The 27,792-nt window shown below is 38.9% G+C and overlaps 1 long non-coding RNA gene across 2 annotated transcripts in view; it reads right to left on the bottom strand.

Annotated features, from left to right (window-relative positions):
* Positions 1–13,614, bottom strand: part of LOC308346975 — a 181,040-nt gene extending 167,426 nt beyond the window's left edge. For both annotated transcript variants that reach the window (XR_013967222.1, XR_013967223.1), the window contains exon 1: positions 13,484–13,614. This is a non-coding gene — a long non-coding RNA (uncharacterized lncRNA). The remainder of the gene's footprint in view (positions 1–13,483) is intronic.
* Positions 13,615–27,792: the final 14,178 nt, after the last annotated feature.

Genomic DNA, 27,792 nt, shown 5'->3' with positions numbered 1-27,792 from the left:
TCCCTTCTACAGTGAATATTTATTGAGCACCTACTATGTTTCAGGCATTGCTCTTTGGGTATTCAGCAGCGATGAAATAAACAAAAACTTCTGTCTTTGTGGAGTTTACATTCTTGTGGGGGGAAAATAATACCCAAAATAAAAATGTACTATAAGGCAGATTATGATGAGTGGTACGGAGGAACACGAAGAGAAGGACTGTGACAGGGAGGGCCAGCAGCTGTGGCGTGCAGTGGAAATAGGAGGGTGGTAAAGGGCCAAACAAGAGGGTAAAATGTAAACAAACACCTGAGGGGAGTGGGGAGTAGCCAGGGAGGAAAAGCCTTAGCCTAGGCAGGAGGAAACAGGTGCAGAGGGTACAGAACCTAGAATGTTCCAGAACCATGGTGTTTCTGGAACAGTCAGGAAGGGAGATGACAAAAGATGAGTCATCTCTGCTACTGTGATTGTTTATCAATATCATTGTCAGTACTGCTGCTTACTAGGTTTCCTTTGTTTCCACATTTTATCATAAGAATTACAGAACAGTTGATTTTATAGCAAACACCCGTATACTCACTACCTTGATTCTACCATCCTGCTCTCCTTGATTTGTGACACATCTATCCTTCTATCCATCCACCCACTTTTTAATACATGTCAAAGGAAGTTGCAGACATTTAACAACTGGTCGTTATATAGGTATCGTTCGTAAATCTGACCCTAGCAAGGTGAATGCTATATCCCCACTTTATAGATGAGGAAACTGAGCCTCAGAAAAGTTGGAGAGAGCTCAGCTGAGGCAGTACCACAAGCATGGGGCTGAGTGGAGATTCCAATCTAGGTTTGTTCAACGTTGATGCTCATATTCTTTCCACTGTTAACCCATGCCTCTCTCAGCCAACAGATTAATGTTGAAGAACAGATAAAAAGTTGGCAAGCAGCTCTCCTCTTCTCTGAAGGGAGTTGTTTCCCTTCCTATTTCCTCTTCATCTGAATGGCAGAGACCCAGTGACATGCTGGTAAATATCCTCTGGTTTACCAATCAGCTCTGCGGCTGGGGGTGAAGAGAAGGGGAAAACTTGGTTTGCAACTTCTGCCAGTTCCTGTGGTATAAATACTCCTACCATGGCTGATTGCAAGCTACCAACCTGACATCAGGTTGCAAGATCTTGTGAGCTCATACACAATGGTTCCTGCACACCACTGCAGACTAAAAAGTCTTATTCTGCAGATGACAAATATCACTGGCCCTTAGGACCAGCACCAGATTCAGGACCAATGCCTGGGGCCTGTCCCCTATGAGTACTCAGTAAATATAGGTGGTGGTGGTAAGGTTAAAGATCTACACCTTTCTACCCACGCCCACACACAGCATCAAACCTCTGCACACATGTGCATGTGCATGCACACACACACACATTTTCATCCCAGGGTAGATGGTGATGCATTTAAATAATGAATACATAACATACTGTATAAAGCAAACTTCCACACAAAGAGTAAATGCACTCCTGTCTCCATGTCATTTCTAGCACTGGTCCTTTTTTCTTGCTTTTCTTTCTGTCACATCCCTCCTACACCTCCCTGCACTGTTGACAACACTTTTCTTTGGCAAGAGCACTCATGGTGCACCCTGATGCCACAGAATACCTTTTTACATGGGTTGAGGTTATAAATTAGATAACAGACACTCTACCCTTAAAAGCTTGCTTTTTCTCCTCCCTCCTGAGCTTTCCCTTCAGTTAAAACCAAAAGATCTCTTACCTTCAGAGCATTTCCCGTGCTGCCCCACAAGGTTTTGTGTGTTTGTTTTCATCATGCCATCATGCCACCTGAAAGTTGACTACTCTCTGCCCAAATTTTCCTCTGCACATTTCCCTGGGGGCCCCACACCCCTAAGATAACATTGCATAACCTCAGAACTGGGTGAGGGCATTTGTGTCAACTTTGGTAGGTCTTTCCAGGTTGAGCTTTGGAAAGATAGGCTTTTCAGCATGGAATCCTTGTCCTTTCCCCCTTCCCCACCACACCACCCTCCCACCCCTACCCCACACATACATACATATTCCTGCCCAACGCAGGCCACATCCCCAGCAGGTTGTAGGGCAAATAACAATCATCTCTAAGAGAATTGGCACAAACAAGGTCTGACACTTAACAACTTCAAAGCATTTTTTATAGTATGGCAAATCCCATTACCATGCAACAAAGAACAGCTAATTGTTAAGAATTAATAATAAGAAATAAGTATAGATAATGGTTTAGCTGACACTGTCATATTTTAGTACAATATGTTCTGAAATGTTTGCTCCTTTGGGTTGTGAATGTGCTATTTTTGTCACTAATAGGCCTATAGAAGCCTAGTAGAAATGAGTTTCCTCAAAGAAAGTTGAGCATTCTGAGATTTCTCTGATAAGGGGAAGGGGTCAATGTGCCTGTAGTTTCTGTGCTTCATTAAAATTCCGTTTCCGTGCTGCATAATGTGAGTAATATTAATTTTCTAAACATTTGCGTACAGCAGCTGCTAACTAATTTCCATAACAGTGTTCCTATTCTACAGACATTTTAAAGGGGAAAGGAGATGACTACTGACTTTCTGCCAAAAGAAAAGGCTCATCCTAATCCACTTCTCAATCTTTCCAGACCAAAAGAAAGACTACATTAGGAATACTAATTTCCCATTCATGAGGGTCTCTGGAATTGAACATCCCCACCTTAGACCCAGGTCTGGCACACTTGGAATGAACTCTGAGCTCATTGGCTGGGTTCATCTTGCCTCTAAACACCTTTGAGATGGCCCAGTTCACGTGACCTAGACTGGCTAACAACCTGGCATGTCTGCAGTCCCAGTCATCCTGGATACCAGCTGTTCCCCCTTCCCTCTGGTCCATGCTACAGAAGTCCCAGTGAGAGAGGTTGCAGCTAAAGCTGTCCACACTCTTTCTGGGAGGGCAGCACAGCTGGGCACTGTGGACCCCTTGTGCTTTAGAGGTTTGCTTTCAGAGTATCCTTCCCCGCTCCCACACTCCCCTCCAGAAAACCTTGGTCAGCCCGGGCTTGCAGTCAGGATATAATTAAAATGTTTTAGTTATATACATTCTCAAGCTGGAACTTCCCCCTCTTCTGCCCTCTGTCAGGAGTTAGAGCTAGGGCCAAAAACTTGATCACTATTAGTCTCCCTTTAACGCTTCTGTAGTCGCATCCTTCAGATGGTATTACCCAACTTTGTGCTTATTCATCTCTGCAATCCATCACCCTTACCTTCATACCCTAGCCCCAGTTTGTCTCCCCTAACCTTACCTTCCACTTCTTCCCAAGTGCCCAGCAATCCTACCACATTGATCTACTTGGCCACTCCCACAATAAACCATGTTGAGTCTCTCCTCCAAGTCTTTACCCACTTCAATACTGGGAAAATTTTACTTTTAAACCCTTTCTAATCTCATAGACTAAATTAAATAAACCCTCCTCAGCTTTTGCCCAGCCCATCAACTTAGCACTTGCCTTGTTGGCTGGTTGTTTGGTTGGTCATTTGGTTGGTTATATACAGATAGATTGTTTCGTCTACTTGTACCTCTTAGAACGCAAGAGCCTGGGTTCACTCATCTTTATATATGCTGAGCTCATGACATTTTAGGCATTCAATAAATCTTTGCATGGAAGTTCCCCTCAAAATGTACCTGCACAATGATATGTAAAAATAGGTGACCATCAATTTTGTCAAGTGATATACACTCAAAGTTAGAGTCACCACGGGTAAAACTAAGTAAACTGCAGAAAGGAACAGAGGTTCTGTTTCCGTACAAGGATAGGTCTGACCCCAGAAATGGCATCTAATTTCATGCTTGGCACTCTCCCCTCCACTGTCCTCTCCTCTGCCTTTCTGATATCTTCTCCCCACAAGTGAGTTGGCCCCACTACTCTCATTCTTTCCCTTATCATGAAATCATTCCTTCACCCTTTCATATTTCAAAGCTCACACAGCCAGTCTCCAGAGTCACTGCCTTCTCAAAACCTGCCAAAATCATCCAAGATGCAAAATCGAGACAACAAACCAAAGTAAATGTGACCCAGTAGTGAAAATTCCACATGTGACAATAGTCAGAAATGCAAAATTACTGTTCTCAGGTCTGCTATCATTAAAGATTCCTTGATTAAATATTTTTTGCCTTAATTCTATGTGTCACTAGTCTTAATACACACTAAAATTGGCAGGGACACTCTGCGGACAATGTCCCTTGGAAGCCTACTAAGTAACTGGGGGACATGTTAATATTAATATCAGCGCTTCAAATTCATCAATAGAGTCATGACAAAACTACATCCCAAGTAATAAAAGTAAGAGATGTACTTCATAATTCATTTGGTGAACTCTCCATCAGTGTTGCTATTAACTGAGAGGTGATGGATTATTTTGTTTTTTAATTGACTGCCTTTTTCGAATACATAGAATGTAAACACTGACCTTAAAAGGACTTACAGTGTGAGTGAAAAAGAGTTGAAAGCTGAAGAATAGGGTTCCCAAACAGCTAGATCCAAAGGATCAGGCATTCACTTGGCCCAGAATGTACCTGAAGGAGAAATTGGTCAACTTCACATAAACTATGAAGGAAATGAGCCCAGCCACTGTGGAAAGAATGTCTTCAACCCTAAGGGCTTCCCCCAGCATCTGGCATAGAGTAGACAACATGCATTTTCTGAACCAACAAATGAATTTGGGGTAAAAAAAATAAAATAAAATAAAAATTTTTAGTATATAAAATGTAATTAGTTACTGGATATTTTTCAAAATTTTGCAAGAAAAGTTTACTAAGCATTCATATATACCTAGACAGAAACAATAAATATTAAGATGACAACTAAGTACATTCTTTAAAATTCTGTTCAACAGAAGACTTTTAAAAACTTACTGTGTCCCCAGGGCTATACACAAGACTCTGAAGGATACTAAAGTAAACGGGAGGCGGTCCCTGCCTTCTGTATAAGGATTGTCTGATGACAATCCCTCAAGCAGGCATGGCACCAGTATCTCTCCGGTGACCAGAGGAACAGCCCCTGCCCAACATTATATCCCTAATACCCCTCACAGGGCCTTAAATTACACTATAAAGATTGATTCCTTTAGGTCTTGAAGGTTAATTGAGTCTCTTAGCAAAAAGTGAAACCTCCCTGGGACAGGTACCTTTTTAACCCATTACCACCTGAGATTGGACCCAGGCATTAGGCACAGAGGATGGAGGAGCAATACGGAAGGGTTTTCAGAACTGAAGAAATGAAGAAAGGAGGCACCTAAGAGCATCACTAATATACTTTATTTGTAATTTTCCTCATTTTTTTCCATTTCCTAGCCAATGGAGACTGGTACAGAAAATTCATACCATAAGGTATCAATAGCAACAAATGCCTTTTCCAGTTCCTTATAGCTGGGTTTCTGGGCTCAACACCTGCATTTTCTATCCTAAGCCAGTTCTAATAATAACAGGTAGTGCTGTTTGGGTACTTAGCTTGGACCAGCCAGTATTCTAACAACTTTAGAACCATTATCTCAGTTAGACCCTATAATTATTTTATTCCCATTGTACACGTGAAAACTAAGAGTCTGAAAAGCAGTTAACTAACTGGTTCCAATCATCTAGTTCCAAATCACAAAGCCAGGATTTTAATTTATTTAAATTCAAGTCCAGAGCCGAAATTCTTAAGCTCAATACTGTAAGGCCCACAATTCAGGCTGAAATCTTACAAGAGCCCTATAAGATTGACCTAAGAAGCAATGATCCCATACTAAACTGGGCTCAAGGTCTAGTTCAAACTTGGTCTAGTGAAAACTTGGACTTTAATATCTTCATTTGAAAAATAGAGTTAAGGGGCAACTGGGTGGCTCAGTGGGTTAAAGCCTCTGCCTTCGGCTCGGGTCATGATCTCAGGGTCCTGGGATCGAGCCCCACGTCAGGCTCTCTGCTCAGCAGGGAGCCTGCTCCCCACCCCCTCCAACCCCCCCTGCTTCTCTCTGCCTGCCTCTCTGCCTACTTGTGATCCCTGTCAAATAAATAAATAAAATCTTTAAAAAAAAAAAAGAAAAGAAAAATAGAGTTAATAAAATGTAAGATCATGTAAAATAGAGTTAATAAAATGTGTAAGATCATGTGAAAATCAGATGAAGTTTATGAAGGAAGTATCTGGCACAGAGTAAGGATGCCATAAATAGTAGCTATAAGCTATAAACTTCCCTTGGGTGCAGCTTTGTTCTGCTGATGCTACTGCTGGCCTGTAAGGGTCACTCAAGCCTCCACTCCCTGCCTTTCACACTGTTTAGTCGACAGTGTTTCTCAGCCTGTACATTTAAATCTCCTGGGGATACATACATACATGTACGTGTATGTAATTTACATATACTAAATGCATGTGTGTGTATATATGTGTACATGCATATGTATATATATGTATATGGGTACTCTGTGTGTGTGTGTGTGTGTGTGTGTATACATACATACACACATGTCCAGGGGTAGAGCCTGGACATCTATTGTTTACAACTTGCCAAGTGCCTCTAATGTGCAGCAGGGCTGAAAGCCATTGCAAATGAAAAACTTCTAGAAAGGGCCAAGGACAAGTATCCTTGGGGTTGAAACTGCAAGGAAATGGATGTTTCTTAGTAAGAAATAAAGCAGTCAAAAGTTCTAGTGTCCAAGTGACATGGGATCCAACTTTGGGATTTGAATAGGAGTCCTCTCCGCTTCCACGGGAGCCCTCTCTTGACTTATTTTTCTTTTTTATGTAGGCTCCACACCCAGCATGGAGCCCAACACGGGGCTTGAACTCAGGACCCTGAGATCAAGAGCTGAGCTAAAATCAAGAGTCTTGCAACTCAGTCTTGCTTCAAGTCCCCTTTACATTCTCGGCTGACACAAGATTCTTAGAACAAGAGTCTCTCTCTCTCCAGGGGCACTTGGGTGGCTCAGTGGGTTAAAGCCTCTGCCTTTGCCTCAGGTCATGATCCCAGAGTCCTGGGATAAAGCCCCGCATCGGGCTCTCTGCTCAGCAGGAAGCCTGCTTCCTCCTCTCTCTCTGCCTGCTTCTCTGCCTACTTGAGATCTCCGTCTGTCAAATAAATAAATAAAATCTTTTAAAAAAAAAAAAGAGTCTCTCTCTCCAAAAGCAAAAGTAAATTCATATTGGGCTTTGTTGAGAACTATTAGAGCTCGATCATGTACTCACAATTCAAAATCCTGTCTTTGTCCACCCTGAGTTCAGCTGACAAGGCCATTAGCCTCCCCAGATGGTCCTGCTGCCCTCATAATGCAGGAGTCAAATATTCCCTCCCCTGTTCCCTCTCCAGGTTCTTCAGTTCCTCATTCATTATTTTCCTAAACTATGAAAGACCCACAGAGAAAAAGCATGTTCACCACCCACCCCTGCCTTGAATTCATAATCCAAAGGTTAACAAATTGTCCAGATGCAAATAGGGGGTTTACATTTTTTTCATAAGATGGTCCCATTTACAAACTTGTCACTCAAAAGAAGCTGAGCATATATATTCACCAAACTTGGCAGCATTTCACTCAGTGACTGAAAACAAACATGATAAATTTCTCCTCCAGAGATAATTTTGGTGATGTGTATAGGCCACTGAAAATGAGAATGTTATGACTCTAGTGCTGTGATAATATATGGTAGTAATTATATTAACAAGGGAAATTACATCCATTTTCAGCAATTTCAGCTCACACCACCCACATGAATAGTGGGCAACAGCAAAAAAAATGCTGAAATGGTGCTAGTAAGATCGGGGGAGTGAGATTTGCTGAATTTAGAACCTACTTTAATCACTTTTTTAAAATGTACTAAGCTCCTACTATGTGCCAAGCACCAGGTGAGCCCAGTGGGTAATGCATCTGACATGGCTCAGAACTTAAGGTGTTTACCACGTAATAAAGGAAATAAGACATGCACATATATCACTGTAATACCAGGGGGAAAGTGAGAGGTGATAAAAAGAGTGTTATAGATAGAGTTCTGTGAGGATTGTAAGAGGAAGCTATCACTTCTAGATGAAACTATGATGAAGCTCTGGCCAGCCCAGAAAGGAATCAGACACCCAGGAGGTGATGGGGAAGCAGCACCCCACAGTTTTCCAGCATTGAGATAAATGACAGCCAATTAACACTGAAAATCCTGCCCAGTGACCCGGCTCCAGGGAACATCCACCAGAATGCTCCACAGCTCAGTAACCATGAAAGCAAAACCCATATTCCATGGTTCCAGAAATCCTTCTGGAGAATCTTTTTGCCAGAATTTATAAATGTATGGATTGATGAACTATAATAGAGATTAAATGCATGAGTAAAACTCCATAATTCATTTTGAAATTTTATTGGAACCACATTCAAGATAGGCACTTTGTTCTACCAATTTAATCAGCTTTTGTTTCCTTCCTCCCATGTGCAAGAAGATATAGGGGATTCCAAGAAAATGAAGACACAGACAAGACCCTGAAGGAAACTGGAATTGCATAGAGCAAAGAGAAACATACCGCATAATTGTGAAGGTGATCTGCAGCTTTATCAACATGATTTGCTGGAAGGAGTATGTGGTTTCAAATCATATAGACTGGAACTGAATTTCTACTTTGCAGCCATCCTACCAGCTCTGTGACCTAAAAAGAATTATTGACTCTCCAGGTTCACATTATTTTATTTGTATAGTATTTCAATCATAGGACTGTGACAGGGATTAAATGATATAATATCATGAAAATATTTTGCCTAATGCCTACAAATATCTAATGAATCTGTTAAATAATGTAAGTCAGAAAACTGGGAAGTGTCAGAAGACAATTGCAAAGAAAAACGTCAAGTTATCCTTAAAGAAAGAGTTTGTCTCTGAGTTGGAGGGACTAGGAAGTCTTCATGAAGAAGGTGTCATTTGAACAGGACCCTAGAGGGAATGATTTGTCACTCTACAGTCGACTTTGGATGGTGGGGATGGGGTGAGCAAAGCTGTACTGAGATATGACATTGGATTTTTAGAAGAATAAAAATGTAAGTGAATATACTTGGCTCACTGATTCAATGTAGGCAAATCAGGAATTTAACACATAAAGCCCCCCAAATCCCCCCCAAACCAGACCACATCACTGAAAATCCAATGGTTCACATCAAAAAAAGAGAGGTTGAAAAAGCTGGCATAATCTATAACATAATTTCTTCTACATTTCAAACAAAAAAACAACCCTTCCTATAAACAGTAAAGGAAGAATGCTTTGACACACTGGGAAACAGAACTCAGAAGCATAATAAAGTAATAAAATACCACAATCAAGTGGAGTTTACTCTGGAATTGCAGGGACTGCTAGGACTAAATATTAGGAAATCTATTTTTAAAATTCTGTTTATTTAAGAGGATTAAAGAAGAAGCGTATTATCATCTCTATGGGTGCTAAAAAGTCATTTGATAAAATGTAATACCTATTCCTAATTTTAAAAGAAAAGTATGATAGAACATGAATAGATGCTGCATGCTTCATTAATATGGTAAGTATATAAATACATACTTCAGCCCAAAAGTTAATATCACAGTGAGAATATTAGAAAATTCCCATTAAAGTCTGCAACAAGTTCACTTGTGCCACTTATATTTCATATTATACTGGAGCATCTGGCTAGTCAATGAATGTTGGCTCGAAAACTCAGGAATTGCCTGGATGAAATTGGAAACTGGCTTCAAGGGTAAGGAGAGACCAAAGAAAGAAGCAGACCACTCTAGACTGGTAGGTGGCACTAAATAAATAAGTAAGCAAGGGAACTTACAGATAAGGCTTGTCTTTGGGGGCAACAAGATGGGAAAATCTCTGCACCTATCCACCAAATCTTAAAAGTTTCTACAGAGGCCTTACATGGGTTCATTCACATATACCATCTCGATGGTCTCAACACATTGCTATCTCAAAGCCATGTCTTTGGGACAGCTACTAGTGCCTGCAGGGTAGGGGGTAAGGAGCCTCTAACTGTCTGGGTCCAGCTCAAAGGTCAATATCCTTTCAGCAACGAAATTAGGTAACTGAAAGAAGAGAGAAAAATTATAAAAGAAAAAGTAAAATTATCATGATTTGTAAGTAAGATGATTGCCTAGAAACCCAAGAATATCAACTGAGACTAATTGAGAGAATAGTATTTGTAACTAAGAGAATGCAATGAAGTCATGCTCCAAAAAAGTAATATATGGAAACCAATAACCTTCATGTATACATATAACAATTATAAGAAATAATCGGAGGAAATTCCCTTATTTATAAAAGTAGCACAAAAATGTAAAATACTGGGGTGCCTGAGTGGCTCACTGGGTTGAGCCTCTGCCTTCGGCTCGGGTCATGATCTCAGGGTCCTGGGATGGAGCCCCACATTGGGCTCTCTGCTCAGCGGAGAGCCTGCTTTCCTCTCTCTCTCTGTCTGCCTCTCTGCCTACTTGTGATCTCTGTCTGTCAAATGAATAAATAAAATCTTTTAAAAAAATGTAAAATTCCTGTGGATAAACTTAACAAGAAATGTGCAGGAGCTATACAAAACAGTTTTAAAGGACTTAAAAAATAAGTTCCACAAAAATGATCTAAGCTAATAGAAGGACATTCCACATTCTCAAAAGTCTTAATCATCATAAAGGTGTTAATTCTCATCAAGTCAATTTAAAAATTCACACAAACCCAAAAATCTACCAGGGAGATTTCTTTTGGAACTAAAATAACTGGTTCTAAAGTTAATAAAAGAAAAAAAAGAAAGAACAGAAAACTCTGGGGGTAAAAATAATTTAAGAGAAAAAGGATACTTACTTCACAATTTCCACAAAAATAGGTTCCAAATAGATCAAAGATTTAAAGGTGAAAAATAGGGGCACCTGTGTAGCTCAGTCAGGTAAGCATATTACCTTGATTTTGACTCAGGTCATGATCTCAGGGTCACGGTGCTGAGCGTGGAGCCTGCTTGAGATTCTCTTTCTTCTTCTCCCTCTGCCCCTCCTCCCTACTTGTGCTCGCTCTCTCCTTCTCTCCAATAAATAAATAAATATAGACATAAATTAAAGTGAAAAATAAAGCCTTAAAAGAAATAGAAGAGAGATGGGGAGGTACTTTATTTCTTATTTTTTATTATCTTCAAGCAGGGAAGGCCTTTTTAAAGTATGATTTTTAAAATCCCAGGCTCACAAATAAATGATTAATAAGTATGACTACATAAGAATATTTAAAAATCTTTGTATGGAAAAGTGCAAAAAGAAAAGTAAAAAACAAGCTGGGAAAAACTTTCACAACTCATTACAGAACAAGATAATTTTCCTAATATGTGAAAAGCATCAACAAATCAATAAGAAAAAGATGAATAACTCAAAAGAAAAATGAACAAAAGATATGAGATAGTTTACTAGACAAAAAATACCCAGCAATGTAAATATATGAAAAGCTGCTTATCTTACCCATAATAAAAGAAATGTAAATTCAAACTACAAGTAGATTTTTTTTATCTAACAGATTGGCAAAGATCAGTAATGTTTGGATAGGGTATAAGGGTATTAGGAAACAGCCATTTTCTTACATTTCTGATGACATTGTAAATTGTCACAATCACTGAGAGGAATCTGGCAATCTCTATCAAAAATTAAAATGCCTATACCCTTTGATACAACAACTGGCTCTCTAAGTCCTGCAGACAATATAAAGGGCCATACATTCAGAGATACGCACTACAGTATGAAATCTTTAGCATGAGCAAAAGGGGTCCCTTTGACTGCTTGAGAAGTCTTTATTTATCATATCCACACAATGGATGAAAGCCCCTTTGTCACACAGGATCTGGCACTCAGCACAGCAAGTACCAATTGTAACCCCAAGCATCTATTCATATACTTAACACAGTTCAGGTCCCAGAGAAAAGCTTCTCCATGTTTTTTGCCCTATATCCTCAAAATAAAAGGCAAGTCTATCCAAATACAGTGGAAATGTGTAGACGGTCCTACTGCCAGCCTCAGAAAGACCACTGCTTTGGAGAAGAGGAGAGATACAGATATGGAAGCATTTATGCAAGATCAAAGGCAAATTAAGTTGTCAAACATTCCCCTCAAATAGCAGGAATGCAGGAAATTCTTGCATTCTTTTTTTTTTTACAACAAAACTGAGCATACATTTTCTTACTTTGTGTGTTTTGCTTTTTTTATTTTAATGTACAAATGATGACAGTACCCAAAGAGTTCCTGAGTAACAGTTGAGGAACGCTGTCCAATACAAACAATCTATATTACTTCTAATTGTGGCGTGATATGGATTCCTTACAGTTAATAAATATGTGTCAAATGACTGAATAAGCCAATCATAAGGGGGAAATTAGCTGATGAGCCTTTCACTAATTATCCTTTTGTATATATTGTATTTTGAACCATACACATGTTCTTCTAATTGGCGGGGGGATTCATTGACAGATAAACTTTAACATTTCAAGTAGTTCTGATATTATTATCTCAAAACCAAACACTACCCCATTTTTATATCTGGATCTTTATAGTTAATCACATATTCTATCATATGCACAGTGTAGCTCACTCTAGGTAAGTAGAGAAAATGTCATTATCTCCAATTCATATATTAAAAACCTGCCCAAAGTCAAACAACCAATGTTAAAATATGTTCACTTTTCATAGCCCACACAGCTATACACCAACAAGACAGAAGAAAGAGAAATTAAGGAGTCAATTCCGTTTACAATTGCACCCAAAATCGTAAGATACCTAGGAATAAATCTAATCAAAGAGGCAAAAAAAATCTGTACTCAGACAACTAAAGAACACTCATGAAAGAAATTGAGGAAGACACAAACAAATGGAAAAATGTTCCACGCTTATGGATTGGAAGAACAAATATTGTGAAAATGTCTATGCTACCTTAAGGATCACTAAGTGGAGGGAGAAAGGGGGAAGGAGGTGGAGTTTCCTAGTCAAGGGGAGAAGGGAGCTCTTTCTCTTTGTTGGGCCTAACTTGAGAAGTCAAAAGGCAAATTTGGAAGGAGTTGTAGGTTTCCCTTCTTTTTCTTTAAAGACATTTGAAGTGTCCTCAGTATATAAAGGAGCCTGGGCAGACCTGACTAGACCCCACATAGGAAGAGAAGTAAAAGACACCATTTTACCTTGTTTATGACAACGTTTCAAGTTCTTTCCAATTGTCTCCCATACATCTAAATCTAAAGTTCTTAGGTCAGGGAACCATGGGTTCTGTTCAATAACAACCTCTAACAAACCTTGAAGTTGGTCCTCAGTTACAGAGGTCCCATTCAGTTTAAGGCTCTGTTTCTTAGTTATAGTACTCCCATTAGCCTTTAAGAATTGCTTTAAAACCTTAATATATTGTCTCTGTTTGAGAGAGAGGCTTTGCCCCATATCTGTGGAATTCTTAGAGAACTTTTAATTCTATAAAAATACCCAAGCCTGAAACTTCCCCGAACTCAACCATGAGCTGATGCCAACTTACTGTGTGCAAACTACTTTTTCGGCGGGGTCCGTATGGTGTCTGTTGCAAGGTGCTCATGTCGGGGTTACCACTTGCCAGGAATGGCCAGCAATCCCCGTACAGACGGATGAAAGATTACTCCAAACTTTCCTGTGAGAGGAGAAGGCAAGAGGGTGAAGCTGAGAGGCGAAGACCCTTTTGCTCTTTTTGCTTCTGCTTTTGTTGGTCCTTCAGGATAATCACAAATCTTTATCACTGTTTCTCAAGCAGTGATGTGTGACAAGGTTCTTACTGAAACTAAGAGGATCTGTTTACAGGAAAGATACAATATGCTAATCTGCGTGTTCTGCTAAACATAGCCTAAGGGACAATGCATACATCTCTTAGATCACAGGGTGGCTGTTCAGGCTAAGAAAGCTTCCAGAAGGCGACTCCCTGCAGCGTTCCAACAGCAGAGTGGTCACCCAGGCCTCAGCATTCCAAAGGCCTACGCCCTTCTCCAAAACCCTCCTTCGCCCCCAGCAGGCTCTGTGTTACATTTTAGCAAGCCAGGTATTATGGCTGATTTCATGCTCTACATTAACCACAACACTATCTAGAGCAATCTATACTTTTAATGCAATCCCTATCAAAATAACCATCAACTTTTTTCAAAGAAATGGAACAAATAATCCTAAAATTTGTATGGACCCAGAAAAGACCCCAAGTAGCCAGAAGAATGTTAAAAAAGAAAACCAAAGCTGGTGGCATCACAATTCCAGACTTCAAGCTCTATTACAAAGCTGTAATCATCAAGACAGTATGGTACTGGCAGAAAAACAGACACATAGATCAATGGAAACAGAATAGAGAGCCCAGAAATGGACCTCAACTCTATGGCCAACTAATCTTCGATAAAGTAGGAAAGAATGTCCAATGGAAAAAAATGGTGTTGGGAAAATTGGACAGCCACATGCAAAAGAATGAAACTGGACCATTTCTTAATACCACACACAAAAATAGACTCAAAATGGATGAAAGACCTCAATGTGAGATAGGAATCCATCAAAATCCTTGAGAACACAGGCAGCAACTTCTTTGACCTCAGCTGCAGCAACTTCTTGCAAGACACATCTCCAAAGGCCAAGGAAACCAAAGGTAAAATAAACTGTAAAAGGTTTTTTACAGCAGAGAAAGCAGTCAACAAAACTAAAAGGCAACCTCTAGAATGGGAGAAGTTATTTGCAGATGTCTTATCAGGTAAAGGGCTAGTACCCAAACTGTATAAAGAACTTATCAGACTCAACATCAAAAAAACAAAGAATCTAGTCAACAAATGGGCAGAAGACAGGAACAGACATTTCTCCAAAGAAGACCTACAAATGGCCAGCAGACATGAAAAAATTCTCCATATCACTTGGCGTCAAGTAAGTAGAAATCAAAACCACAATTAGATAGTACCTCATACCTGTCAGAATGGCTAAAATGAAAAACTCAGAAAACAACAGATGTTGGCGAGGATGTGGAGAAAGGGGGACCCTCTTACACTGCTGGTAGGAATGCAAGCTGGTGCAAACACTCTGGAAAACAGTATGGAAGTTCCTCAAAAAGTTGAAAATAGAGCTACCCTATGACCCAGCAATTGTACTACTGGGTATTTATCTAAAGGATACAAACACAGTGATTTGAAGGGACACATGCTTCCCAATGTTTATAGCAGCAATGTCTACAATAACCAAAATACGGAAAAAGCCCAGATGTCCATCAACAGATGAATGGATAAAGAAGATATGGTATATATATGCAATGGAATATTATGCAGCCATCAAAAAATTGAAATCTTGCCATTTGCAATGGCACAGATGGAGCTAGAGGGTATTATCCTAAGCAAAATAAGTCAATCAGAGAAAGACAATTATCATATGAACTCACTGATAAGAGGAATTTGAGAAATAAGACAGAGGATCATAGGGGAAGGGAGGGAAAAGTGAAACAAGATGAAACCAGAGAGGGAGACCAACCATAAGAGACTCTTAATGTAAGGAAACAAACTGAGGGTTGCTAAAGTGGAGGGGGGTGGGAGGGAGGGGTGGCTGGGTGATGGACTTTGGGGAGGGTATGTGCTATGGTGAATGCTATGAATTGTATAAGACTGATGAATCACAGACCCATACACCCTGAAACAAATAATACATTATATGTTAATAAAAACAATAATAATTTAAGAAAACAAAAAAGAAGAAATGGTCTTGGGGCACCTGGGTGGCTCAGTCAGTTAAGTGTCTGCCTTTGGCTAAAGTCATGATCTCAGGGTCCTGGGATCGACCCCTGCATTGGACTCCCTGCTCAGCGGGGAGTGTGCTTCTCCCTTTTCCACTCCCTGTGTTTCTGCCCCTGACTCATGCTCTCGGGCTCTCTCTTTCTCTCTGTGTCTCTCTCATTCTTTCTCAAATAAATAAAATCTTCAAAAGAAAAGAAAAGAAAGAAGAAACATATCTTGTCTCCTCTATCATTTATTTTTATAGTGTCTTGTGTTTAGTAATAAACTTTGTTATATAATTATAGTGCAATGTAATAGGATTTGCCTGAAATTCTTCCTCTTTGGTAACAAAACTTCTGAAAAAAACCTTTGCTTTAGTTTCATTTTTAAACTCTTTACTCTCTTACAGCTTTTTTTCTTTTTTCAGAGAAGTTGTGTTTATTACCCCATTTTGACTTTTTTCAAAGTTACATGAGTTTCTGTTGTACCACATAGTGATTCAACAAGTCTATACGTTAATCCTATGCTCACCGAAAGTATAGATACCATCTACCACATGACACTATGACAATACCATCCACTATGTTCCCCGCACTGTACCTTTCATCCTTGTCACTTATTCATTCCCTATCTGGAAGCCTGTACCTCCCACTCCCTATGACTTTTCATTTTAAACATTTCACTTTTTTAAGATTACATTATCACATTTTCCTTAATTCCATAATCTTTTCGACTCCCTCATCCTTCATGCACTGTGCTTTTGTATGCTTTTATTTTCAAGTCCTTTTCATGTTTTCTCCCCTTTGTTTTATTTCCCTGGAAGCTCTTATTGTCATCTTAGACTTTATTTTTAGACTTCTATGCTGAAGTCTGACCCAACAGTGAGGAAATAAAAAGAAAAAGGACTGCAGCCACGCTGAGTGGAAGTGGCAGACAAGTGTGAAGAGGGGGGAAAGGAAAAAGACCGAACAAAGTCCTGATTGTCTTTTGGTTTCCAAGATAGAATATCTTTGAAGAGGAAAAATAGAACATTTATACCTGTATAGGCACCTATATAAAAATGTGACATGCAGAATATAGAAATGCCAAGAAAATGGGTTCCTTTAATTAGAATCTTGGTTCAAAGTCCAGTAGATTGAGTCAAATTTACTTTGAAGCCATGAGTAAGAGTATCTCCCTGTAGGAGGCCAAACTTGACAAATTAACTCTGTCTTTATCTTGTAACCAACTCACCAGTAAGTGAAATTCGGAATTCTGCTTGAAGTTTGTTAATGTTGATTTAGATGAAGCAAGCCCACACTCCTTAAAGATCTCCAAAGCAAGGTATCTATTTGATAAATCAGTAAGAATGGCCGCAGCATGACTCTCAGGCAGAAAGATCAACAAACAATCAATATTAAAAATTTTGACAAATAGCTGTTCCTATCTCTATTTAATAGGCATTTTCATGTTTCAGATCGAGCTATTTACTTACCCTTTTTCCTTGGAGCTCATCCTGGTTTGATTTATCTTTCACTTGTCTGTCTCCACTCTATCTATAATTCTACCCCTACTCTCTCATAACCCCTAGAGCATCTATAGATCAAAAATAAACAATTAAAATAAGAGATGAATTTCTACTGTATGGGAACATGTATATTTTATGAAGTCTTACTGGCTTTGCAGCAAACCAAATCTGAAAACTTTCATCTCCCAAAAACATTAAGCAGAAAAATGACCAAGTTGTGTGTATGGGTGTGGGGGTCTGTGCGTGTGTGTGTGTGTGTGTGTGTGTGTGTGTGTATGTGTATGCCACGAAGAAGTAAAAAGGAGGAAAATCAGTGAAACAAACAATTTTCTACCTGGCACTAAATGCTTGGTTACTTGTAAACATATAATTAAATTTTTCATTTAAAAAATGAAAATCTGAATGTAACATACAGCAAATGTGAGAGACTTCCCCTTGGCCTGAAACTCTTTGTTTTCATTTACTCCTTTTCCTTTTCTTGCTTGCCAGCTTGAGCCTTCATTTTGCTTTTCCTATCTGGTATTTCCTAGATGCCTGTTCAGTTTAATTTACCCAAATGTCATACCCAATAAGTTGTTGAATTTCCACTCCATTCCTGCTGAATTATTGTATTACTTTTAAATAACTTGCATCTGCTCTTGATTCTCCCATCTGCCTCTCTTCCTCTTCACTTTCTCATCAGGAGGCCTGGCTCTAGGTTAGGGAATATTGGTCAGGCACTCCTGATTTTCCAATTTTGAACTACTGACACAAAGTTAGTCATCCTTTCTGAATCACTCTGAAAAAAGCTGGCCCTGGGCAAAATTATAAAGTAGGTCAGATATACGAGTGCCACCACACACACTTTGAGTACTTCTCATTCATGTTTGTCAGTCTCCTGTAGAGGCACCCCATACTCTGGACATTCTGATTTTTTCCTTTTAACTCCCATCCTTCAAAAAGTACATACCCCGTGTCCCTTTCCCCATTGCGTCATTTCTAGGAGAAATCCGGTAGGAAAATTCCACCAACATGTTACTCCTGGGCAATAAAAATGTAATATTTCGTCCTCCAGAATGAGTTTCAAGATTTATGTCTCTGTGTTCTGTTGTTAATATAGGTATGTGGGTCAGGACCAGAAAAGTAACCAGCTGTAACTGATGTGAGGCACTTATCAGTAGAGTTGGCTGCTCTCTTAAACTCTAGAATTTGATGGAATTTTTTAAAAAGAAAGAAAACGGGGTGCCTGGGTGGCTCAGTGGGTTAAAGCCTCTGCCTTTGGCTTGGGTCATGATCCCAGGGTCCTGGGATCGAGCCCCGCATCAGGCTCTCTGCTCCGCGGGGAGCCTGCTTCCTCCTCTCTCTCTGCCTGCCTCTCTGCCTACTTGTGATCTCTGTCTGTCAAATAAATAAATAAAATCTTTAAAAAGAAAAAAAAAGAAAGAAAGAAAACTACCATCTCCCAGGTTTTTACTATGTGCCAGACACAAGCTGAATTTCATGCTCATTTTAACCAAGGAAAAGCTAGGATGCCTGCCCAAGTGAAAAAATCATATGGCTATAAGAAGTAGAGATGGGATATATGGCTGCTCTGCCCACTACACCATGCCAATGCTTGGGCTTGGGGTCCACAGACTGTTAGCTCTCCTCTGTTTGGAGTTCCAACCATGCAACATATATTAAGTGAACACCTTTTATGTGTCAAGACAAAGCTAGAAATGAGAAACAGCTTGGTGTGGGTGGTGAACTACTGGGAGAGCATGAAGTCTGGATCACAGATATGACCCAAGAATGATCACCTGGGACACTCTTTTGAAGGCTTTGTAGTATAAGCTATGGAACTCAGCCTTGACATGAAAGAAATTGGGGAGCTCTTAAGGGTTCTAAGGAAAGGAATGAGTGGACAGAGTTGAACTCTAGAGTTATCCTTCTAGAATAGGATGCATTCAGGTTTTGTGAGGGATGAACCTGAAGAGGGGTGACTAGCTGGGAAGCTACATTTCTGTTACCTAAAGCAAGGGATGATAGTCGACTCGAGGATGGCAATGGAGAGAGGAAAACTATATTTGAAAGGTAAAATTGTAGGACATGGTGATCCTCTGATATAAGGAAGAGAGGAGAAAAAGTAATCAAAGATGTCCATTTTTCTTTTATATTTGTTCCATAGTCCCACGTTCTTTTTCTAACTCAAAGGAAACTGTTCTAATAAACTGGGGTGCCTTAGAGCAGGTTCCCAAGCTGAATTTACAAATGTTTGAGTCTCGCAAAATTATACCTAACTTGACCAGTAATGCATTTGGTAAGTATTGTTTATGACCACAAAATATTGCACCTATACAATTAAAGTATAGTTTAGCCTTAAGAAAGAGCTAAGAGTCTCTTATTTGGAAAACTGTCTTTTCCCACCTCAAGAGGTATTCGTGACAGAGACAGTCATCATAATTCTTGGTTATGTTTACAGCAATTTGATTTTAGAAATCATTCTAAAGACAGATATTTCCATAGTAAATATTCCCAGCTGCTGCCTTTGGAAGGAGTAATTTGATCAGAGGTACTGTGTTGAATTGCATTACAATTGGCTTCTTCAAATAATGTATATTACCTACATAAAGAAAAAAAGAAATTATAAGCTAATGTCTAGTTGATCTGCTTGGCACAAAACTGATGGCAGGATGGGGTTAACAAGTTGTTTGTGCAGAAATAACAGGGACTGATGAGCTCTCAAGTTTTGATGTTTATTAAAGAGTTTATTGGAATCTCGTAGAGCAGTAAAAAAATGATCTAATAAAACAAATAAGATTAAGCAGTTCCAGTAAACAATATTATAATAAAATTCCAGAAGCGTAGATGCAAACCATTTTTATTTTTTTAATTCTTGCAAAAAAGTCATATTAGTATTTCCAAATCTTATAAAGAATTTTAGAATAGAACCCCATTTGAGAATGGGCCTAACTGCTCAAATAATGATCATGTCATTTATGAATTCATTTAATGGACTATTTAGCCACGTTAGCAAACTTTTTAAAGGAAAATAACTTGTCCCGGCCTGAGATAAGGGGAAAACTATTGAAAAGCAATCAACAAATAAATGGCGTAAGCTGGCACAGTTTTGTTGGAAAATGAAAACCAAGTAAAGAAGCTGGAGTCAAACAGAAGAGGTAGGGGTTGGGTTAGGGGGAGAAAAGAAAAACAAAAACAACTTTCTGAAGGCAGAAAAGCTTGCTGAACCAACTTATTAGACCTTGGGAGATGTTACCAGCAGCCTCCTTTCTTGCCAATGTTTCTAAGGGGAGCAAAAGGCTGCAGAGCAATTATAGGCAGACAGGGCCATGAATAACCTCCAGGGATTCTCTGATCTAACATGGCCCGGAAGCAGAAAAATGATTACTTTGGCCCAAACAAGGTCCTAGGTAAAGAGCAACCAGGCTGAAAGAGTTATATGGACAGAAACAAAGTACATCTCAGCAGCAAATGTATGTAGTCATGTCCCCATAGGACAACGCCAATGTCAGCAGGCTCTTCTATGCACAGATAAAATGAGAGGTCAAATACTCCCTCAATACTCTGGTGTTATGTGAAGCCTCCCATCCCAGAACCTAGAAGATGACAATATATTGACTAATATTGAGTTTCTATAAACTGGCAGAGTGGTGATTTTAGGGGCACTGAAATAAGTCAAAATAGAGGAAAATAAGGGTTCTATTTCTTGCCCACCTAAATAGCAGACCAGGGTTCATACTTGCTACATATGGGAATCTTTCTGCGAAGAGATTTGCACCAAGGATTTAAGGCCAAATTTTTCTGAGTTGTTCAGCCAGATGTACAGTACGAGATGCACTAGAGGCAACTGTTGATTGTAATACTACTGCGGGGCTCTGATGAGAGTGAGTTTGAATGCTTGAGCACTCCTGGGAAGGTACGGACAGATTGGTAGAAGGAAAGAAGAAAAGGTGACTGCGGCCTGGTAAGAGATCAAGGCAATTTCCCAGAGAAGTACTAGAGAGGCAGCACCACTGATAATGATTTTTTAAATCTCATCTATGTCCCTAAATTTCTGAATCTCTTTCTAGATGGGGAAGGTTGTTACAAATTAGGTGGTTTCCCCCACACTCACTGTCTAAATATATTGAAAACCTAACTCCCAGTGGGGTAGTATTCAAAGGTGGAGCTTTAGAGAGGTAATTAGTTTTAGATGAAATCCTGAGATGAAGCCCCAGAATGGGATTAGTGCCCTCATAAGAGGAGAAAGAGATTAGCATGAGCTCTTTCTCTCTCTGCCATGTGAGGATACAGCAAGAAAGCAGCCATCGATCAACCATGGAGAGGATCTTCAGCAGGAACCCAATCTCGCTGGAACCTCGGTCTTGGACTTCTAGCCTCCAAAACTCTGAGAAATTAATGTCTGTTGTTTAAGCCACCCATTCCATGATATTCAGGGATAGCAGCCCAAACTGAGACAAAGGGCAATTCCAGGGATGACACAAGTCTTGCAGTTAAATTGGTGCAGATAAATATTTAGACTGAGGTTCCTAACTGCTTTCCTGAACTTGAGCTTAGAATTCCTATCTCTGGGGGGCACCTGGGTGGCTCAGTGGGTTAAGGCCTCTGCCTTCGGCTCAGGTCATGATCCCGGGGTCCTGGGATCGAGCCCCGCATCGGGCTCTCTGATCAGCGGGGAGCCTGCTTCCCTTCCTCTCTCTCTCTGCCTGCCTCTCTGCCTACTTGTGATCTCTGTCTGTCAAATAAATAAATAAAATCTTTCAAAAAAAAAAAAAAGAATTCCTATCTCTGGGCTTCCTAGAAATGAGAAGTATGAGTAAATTGTGTAATTCACTTTTTTTTTAAAGTCATATTTTTAGGGACGCCTGGGTGGCTCAGTTGGTTAAGCAGCTGCCTTCGGCTCAGGTCATGATCCCAGCGTCCTGGGATCGAGTCCCACATCGGGCTCCTTGCTCGGCGGGGAGCCTGCTTCTCCCTCTGCCTCTGTCTGCCAGTGCTCACTCTCTCTCTCGGTCTCTCTCTCTGACAAATAAATAAATTAAAAAAAAAAAATTAAAAAAAAATAAAGTCATATTTTTAAAAATTATGGCAGTTTTTCTAGATGCCAATAAAAAGTTAAAGAAATATTTATATCCTCATTCCATGGATACTCCTCAACCTAAGATACAGTCCTCCCTATGACAGTTTTGCAGAAAATATAGGTGGGATTTCCATGATTTTTTTCTTGTTTCAACCCTTAATAAAACCTTTGATCTTCATATTGTTGCTCATCTTCACTATGTCTGTGTACCCATTTTTTCTGTTAGATTAAGTTTTCTACTAGATAATCTAGGGTCTGTGACTTATTACAGAAACCAAGTTCCTAGCACAGTGGCACACAGGAAGGCTTCACTAATGTATGTTTAACTGAAAGTAAGTAATGCCGTGGAATTCCACTGCATTAGAATGGATACCAACCTAAACAAATAAGCTCCAGAGATGAAACTTTTGGGATCTGTCTCAGTCAATTCAGTCCGCTATAACAAAATACCATAGAGTGGGTGGCTTAAACAACAGATACTTATTTCTCAGAGTTCTAGGGGATGAAAAGTCTAAGATCAAGGTGCCAGCAAACTCAGTTCTTGAAGAGGGCCCTCTTCCTGGCTTGTAGATGGTCATCTTCTCCCTTGATGGAGAGAGGAAGCCCTGGCATCTCTTCCTCTTCTTATAAGGTCACTGATCCCATCACAGAGGCTCCATCCTCCTGACCTTATCTAAACCTAATTGCCTCCCAAAGGCCCACCTCCTAATGCTATTCATTGGGGGGTCAGGCCCTCAACATACAAACTTTGGAGCAGATACAAAGATACAGTCGATACTGGGATCTAACTTGAACTGTGGACAAAACTTAAGCCATCTAGAGTTTTCTAAGCACATAGTTTCCTTCACGCACACTAAATAGAAGCTTGTTATATCTGTGATTTCTTTTCTAGATATGTAGGAATGTTTCCTTATTTTGTACCAGGGCTATGAGAGTCTCCTTACATTTCTAGATTTTTTTAATTGTGGCTCTTTGGTTCATTTACAAAATAAGATTTGTGGAGTCAGAGCAAAAGCATCTTAGTATCTTAGAAATGAAGCCCAATCTCTAAAGCAACGTTTGAATGTGTAAAGGAATCTGTCTTCAAACTTCTGGCAGTTACACAGCTTGGACACTGGTGACCCAGATGGATATCAGCTGCAAACAAGTGCTATAAACATCTGGGGGTGTATCCGGGAAATGTATGTGGGTTACCAAAGAGTTTCAAGCCCACAGTGTTTGGGGTGCCTAGGTGGCTCAGTCAGTTAAGACTCTGACTCTTGATTTCAGTTCAGGTCATGATCTCAGGGTTATGGAATCAGGCGCTGCCTCAGGCTACTCACTCGGTATCAAGTCTGCTTGAGATTCTCTCTCTCCCTCTGCTTCTGCCCCTCCTCCCCACAAAATAAATAAATAAAATCTTTAAAAATAAAAAGCCAAAGTGCTCAATAGATGATGAATAAATAAATTAATAGTTAACTAATTGTGATTTTATTCATGCAGAGCTTTCTAAAAATGGCAGCTGTAAGAACGCTTTATGATAATTTAAGTTCTTTGCTCAGGTTAAAATTGATTTTTTTTAAATGTTGATACCGCCTAGCCAATAAACTTATATGTGTAATTTGAACCACAAAAAGGTGTTCAGGTTTCCCCAATATAATTAAATATTGAGACTAATGAAGCAGTGACAATATTTCCTTTATACAAACAATTTTTCAATTATATAGAACAGTGGCATCTAATGACTGCCACCAACACAAAATCACTGGGCAGCCAGCTTCTATTTTATGCAGCAAGGTTAGCAATTATTCTGTATCACTTAATTTCCTGTTACTAATGCTTTCCCAGAAGCACTTAAGCATGATGGCCTTATGAATATAGTTATTAGTGGAACTGCATTTGGTGTTTGGATTCTTTTGGAAATCTGATAAAGATAATATTCCTCCAAAGGTTATTGTCCAGATTACAAGTCATTTTATCAGCAGGCCTGAGTTCCAGCCAGCTGTCATTAAGAGTGTCTCGTTAGCCAGTGAAGGACTTTGTAGCTGGGTCAGGGCTGTTGAAGTCTGGGGCAAGGTTGCTAAGGTAACGAATCTGTCCAAAGACTTCTCTCAGCATCAACCTTTCATCTTGTTAAATTTATATAAGCAAAGCACTGTGAGGAGAATGCTAATAGACCAAATGACAGAAACAGTTGCACGAAGATATTTTTAAGCTTGATAGGTGTGTGTTTAAGCTCCTTTATAAAGATACAACAATATGCGTGGGTTTAGAGATGTTCATGGAAATGAGCTAAATCACCCTGGGTCCATATATTGTTTACATTAGCATGTGAAATATGAGGCTCTACAAAGCAGAATTTAACTCAACAATGCACACCAAGAGCCTGCTTGGTACCTGAATTTATTTCGAGTGTAATGTTTGAGTCAGAAAAGAATTAAATTCTAAGGAAAGTGAAGCTTAACACGTCTTCCAGAGAGTCCAGACCCAGTGAGGTAGAGAAACTTCAATTCCTGCAACAGGGAGTGATGGCTAAGTAGAGGGAGGCTGTTATATTAAAAATATATAGGATATCAAAGACTAATGGGGTCATGTCAAAAGGATATAAGAGCCAACTTAAAGGGCTCCCTCCGGCCTAAGATGGGACAATTTGAACATCAAAAAGAATAACAATTGTAATGGATCAAAACATATCAAATATATAAAATTCCAAGAGTTCATAATGATACTGGGGAAAAAACCAAACCCCATTGTGTGTATTTAGGGGTTGCTAAGGCCACCAACTCATTACCAAAGATTGACAATAATAGGAAAAAACAAAACATTTATCTTACCTTTCCTGCATGAATTGTATTTCTACATAACCAAATAGCTGATGAGAATGCTTTTTTAAATAATTCTAGGGGTGCCTGGGTGGCTCAGCTGGTTAAGTGTCTGACTCTTGATTTCAGCTCAGGTCATGATCTCAAAGTCCTGAGGTTGAGCCCCGAGTCGGGCTCCTGGTGTGAATCTTGTTTAAGATTCTTTCTCTCCCTCTCCCTCTGCCCTTCTCCCCGTCCTGCTCATGCATGTTCTCTCTATAAAAATAAATAGACAAATAAATAAATAAATCCAGATAAAAATAATAGGATTTAAAATCACCACTTTGCAACTCTTAATGAAATGATGGGACTTGACAACATATATCAATGAATGCCAAAACTATTAGGTGAAATGTTGGTAGGGAACTTAACAATGGAAGGATTATGGTGACAACTCCTGAACTAACCAATCAATCACAACATCATTAGAGATGAGACAATCAGACATGAGGTACCCCATAATGTCATGTAATGGGAAGTACACACATCACCTATGAAATAGTCTTCCCTAAGAATATTGAACCTAAATCTAATCAACCCTCTAGTTCTAACTGCAAGGAATAGAGATAGAAGTTTTAGGGGGGGAAAAAAATCCAAAATTAGGAACATTTTAAAGAAAAATTACCCAGTTTCTCCAACCAATCAACAAGGTGAAAAGAAAGTGGGGAGGAGAGCCACTTTAGAATAAAAGAGCCTTAAAAGGGGCATCTAGGTGGTGCATTTGGTTAAGGAACCTACTCTTGGTTTCATCTCAGGTCATGAAATCAAGCCCCACATGGGACACTGAACTTAGCGCAGAGTCCACTTGAGTTTCTCTGCCTTTCCCCTCATACTCTCTCTATCTCTCACACTCTCTTGAATAAATAAATAAGTAAATAAGTAAGTGAATAAATAAATAGCTTTAAGAGACACAACAGTCAAATACAATAGATAGATCTTCCTTTTTAAATTCTGAGTTGAAACCAATCAAACATAAATCCACATCTTTGAGAAAATTAGAAGAAATTAGATATAAGTGAGAATTAGATATAAAATTATTGTTATTTCTGTTAGGTATGGTAATATTTGCTGGTTGCATTTGGAAAGATTATAGCAAAGATGCTTACAAGTGAAATAAATAGTGTCCAAAATTTGCCTTAAAATGCCAGAGAGGAAAAGTGGGTAAGTTGGATAAAACAGGTTGGCAAAATGTTTATAATGGTGAAAACAAAACACCTGTGGAAAACTGGGTGCCTGAATTACAGTATTGGAACTGACTGGCTAATATTTTTTAAAACTCCAACATTGGGAGAACTAGCAGCACTGTATGTTGTTTATGCACAATATTCTTACTTCTGGCAAGACTCTATGCTAGATGGAGTCAGCCAAACCACAAAGTTTAAAAGCTTATGTCTATCCTAGCCTTTATTCTGAAAGACATGCCAGTTCCTAAGGACAGTCCAGAATCTGAAACTTTTCCTTATCTAAAATATAAACAAAGGAAGAATTTGATATATTAAAAACACTATCCTCAGATAAATTTAAATGGTTTGGTAACTCAGAAAAGCATATCTTCTAATTACTGGCAGTTACCTCTGAAGATCCTAAGCTAGTTTGAGCTGCTTGTTTGGACTGCTACCAAGCAACGAAGACATCTTCCTCACCAGAGCAGACATTCAGCTTTCTGTCAACAGACTTGAAGAATGAAAGAAAACTTGAGGAATGAAAGACTAAAATCACATGACCACTCTTCCTATTAAGACAAACTAAAATTACAAAATAAATATTTATGAGATATTATTTAAGAACAGAAGAGCTTGTCAAGAATGAAGGATTTATAATGTGAAAGTGATAATATACAAAGAGTCCCTACAAATTAATAAAAAGATGATGAGTCCAAAAGAAAAATAAGCCAAGGATACAAAGTCAATTGGGTGAAATAAAAATGACCAATAAATGTTTCAAAAATCATTTTAAACATTTGAAAATCAACCTCAATAATAATCAATGGATGCAAATAAAGACAAGGATATACCATTCTTGTCTATCAAATTGGCAAATGTTTTCCAATGATGAACAATATTGAAATTTTTTTAGGAAGGAAAAAGTGATTCAACACTTCTGGAAGTCAATTTGGTAATATGTATCAACATCATTGTCTTTGAATCAACAATTCTACTTCCTGGAACTAATCCAAAGGAAATAAGCATGAAGTAAGTATGAATATAGACAAAAAATTTAGGTAGGAGGAAGTCCATTCTATTGATTTTTATAGTGGTAAAATTTGAAAATTTTATTCGATATTAAGAATTGGTTATCCAATAAGAATTGGTTAAATAAATTATGTTACATACATGAATAGAAAACCATGTTGTCATTAAAGCTACCCAGGCAAATACAAATGATTCAGAAATTCGTTTATATTATACTATTAAGCATAAAAACAGTTATTAAAATAGGATGCATTATATGTACATATATAAATGAATGTAAAATATCTACCAATAAGATGCACTCAAAAATGGAAACTGATACCTTCTCTGATTAATGGAATTGAAATTGTTTCTATTACCTTCTTTTTTATCAGTCAATATTCTATAAAGTTTTTACAGTGAACATGTAAGGATAAGAGTTATTTTTTAAGAGTGAAAAGAAAGAACTTTCTAAGCACTAACTTCTACTACTCCAACTGTGCTCAATTGTTCT

The sequence above is a fragment of the Martes martes genome, assembly GCF_963455335.1.
Source record: "Martes martes genome assembly, chromosome: 8".
Classification (NCBI taxonomy): Eukaryota; Metazoa; Chordata; class Mammalia; order Carnivora; family Mustelidae; genus Martes; species Martes martes.
The sequence above is the reverse complement of the archived record's forward strand: the minus strand, read 5'-3'. Positions and strand labels throughout refer to the sequence as shown.